Source organism: Penaeus monodon, chromosome 5 (assembly GCF_015228065.2).
Source record: "Penaeus monodon isolate SGIC_2016 chromosome 5, NSTDA_Pmon_1, whole genome shotgun sequence".
NCBI classification, from domain to species: Eukaryota; Metazoa; Arthropoda; class Malacostraca; order Decapoda; family Penaeidae; genus Penaeus; species Penaeus monodon.
This window is the reverse complement of record NC_051390.1, coordinates 53,844,934-53,847,433: the sequence shown is the minus strand read 5'-3', so window position 1 is coordinate 53,847,433 and position 2,500 is coordinate 53,844,934. Positions and strand designations below refer to the sequence as shown.

The following is a 2,500-nucleotide window of genomic DNA, read 5'->3' as shown; positions in this document are numbered from 1 at the left end:
TGGTCACGTGATGTTCACCATCATCATCATCGGGGAGCTAACGCCGATGGGGGCGCATGGCCGCATCCACCCTTCGCTTCCAGCCACGAGGGTCCCTCATGGCAAGTCTTCAGGTATGCTCTCGGCCCACTCTAATTCCTCGCGACAGGTCTCGTCGAGCTGCCCAAGCCATGACCCCCTAATCGTCCTACGGGCCTCCACCCAGGATTGTCTCGCAAATAAACAACTGATGGACAGGTCATCCACAGGGAAGCGAGCTAGGTGCCCATATAGTGAGTTGGCGATCCGGATTATGCAAGTAACAGGACCCATGCCAGTTTCACGGTGCAGCCGTCGGTTGGTCACATGGCCCTGCCAACATGATCCAGCGAAGAGACTGTTACAGAGGGCATCAAGACGAGACTCCAAGGCACTAGATAGGTCCAAGTTTCGCTTCCATAGAGGAAAACTGGCAGTATCAAGGTTTTGAGGACACATTGCTTGTCCTTCTGCATAGGTACCGACATCTCCAAATGTCTTGTTGATCGAGTTCATGACTCCTGCTGCCAGACCAATCCGTCCACTGACTTCTTGACCGACAGCCCAGAAATATGGACTATGCTACCAAGGTATGCAAAGCTCTCTGTGATTTCAACGTCCTCACCGCAAGCATGGCTCGACTGAACGGGTTCCCCTAACAGGCCCCCAAAGTCCTGAATCTTGGTATTGGCCCAGGAGATCTCTAGGCCCAAGGGCTTCGCTTAATTGCTAAATGCATTAAGGCAGCCACCAGTGACTCCAGAGACTCAGATAGGATAGCAACATCATCGGCTACCTTGATATTGCCCAGTGTTGTCCACTTTGGACTTTGGGTAGTAGCTCTCCCCATTATCCAGCCATGCAGGTGATGAAAAGTGTGGTGCAAGGACACAGCCTTGCTTCACCCTGAATGAACAGGGTAGAAGTTTAACAGCCCCCACCACACTTTATAACACTTTCAGTACCGGTATTTAGGTTTGCTATTAGGCCAATAATCTGTGTCGGAAATCCCTCAGTCTCAGAATCTCCCATAGCCATTCTCGATGCACCGAGTCAAACGCTCTTGAGGTCGATGTTAGGCTGCAAGCAACCACAAACCCAAAATCACGACGGTATTCCACAATTACTCGAAGTGGTAGGACACGGTCTATTGTGAACTTGCCAGGAGTGGAATCCAGACTGTTTGGTCTCTGGGCCTTAGTAGGTGGCGCGGATCCGTTCAGAAGAATGTGGGCGAAAACTTTGCCTGGTATACTGAGCAGTGTAATGCCACGGTAGTTTCTACAGTCCCAGTGATCTCCTTTTTCCTTCCAGAGAGGGATGACCACGCCCCTCAAAAAGGTCAGGGGGAATGGAACCAGACTACCATTGGCAGTCAAGATTGCATGCAAGCCTAGTGACATAGGTTCACCCCCAGCCTTTAGTAGTTTCAGCAGGGATATCACATATGCGCCCGGCTTTCCCACAATTCAGCTTAGAAATCACCATCTACCCTCAGTTAGGGTAGGGGGTTTCCTCGCTGATGCATACAAGCTAACTGTTGGAGGGTCTACCTGGTACAATTGTTCGCTCCAAGTTAATGGTCATCTGAGAGTCATCACGTCATTTATATAGTTTTCCTCGGTTTTATTTTTTACCAGGTGGCAAAACATATCAATGCCAAAAAAATGCAATCTAAAAAAAGCGAGATAAAAGCTAAATTTCCCGGGTATGAAACTTTTTCTCCGAAATTCCTTTAACAAAAAATTAAAAAAGAAAAAAATCGAAGGCGATAGATATACAGATCACGATTTAATCCTGATAATTGATTGCTGCAAGACGAATCTAACCTTCTATAAACTTTAGCCTGAACCTCTGTAAGAGATTTTTACCTGAAAATTTTAAAACAACCCCTGTAATAAAATTTTCCTTTCAATATAAGGAATTTCAGAAATTGTAGATTTCTTGTATATTTAGTTGAATCTTTGAATACTGGAGCATTTTTCATCAGTCCGAAAATTACACTGGATTACGAACCTATTGAATAACATGCAGTGATGTTATTACTAAAATGCATATTACATCCAAATACCATTACTTCATTATTTCCACAGATACTGTAAAGATGCGATCTGTTAAAAAGACAAGAGATGGGAAAAAGGGGATTTAAAGGGGAAAGGGGAGGAAGAGAGAGAAGTGGATAGGAGAGAGATAAAAGACATAGAGAGAGAGGAGAGAGAGAGAGAGAGAGAGAGAGGGGAGAGAGAGGGGAGAGAGAGAGAGAGAGAGAGAGAGAGAACGACAGACAAACACAGAGATAGAAAAGACAAGTAGAGAATAAATGAATAAAACAAACAAAAAAGCAAAAAACGTGAAGAAAAGGAAAAAGTCACCTTGGGGTTTCTTAGGAACCATTTCCCACGTGGTTCCGAGAGGACGCTGAACGCATACAGAACATGCGTGCAGAGATCGCCCGGAATATCCTCGACCCTGAAGCTGGCCG

The 2,500-nt window shown here is 45.8% G+C and overlaps 1 protein-coding gene across 1 annotated transcript in view; it reads left to right on the top strand.

Annotated features, from left to right (window-relative positions):
• Positions 1 to 2,500, top strand: part of LOC119573352 (blastula protease 10-like) — a gene marked incomplete at its 3' end in the record, with an annotated part of 53,622 nt that overhangs the window by 37,676 nt on the left and 13,446 nt on the right.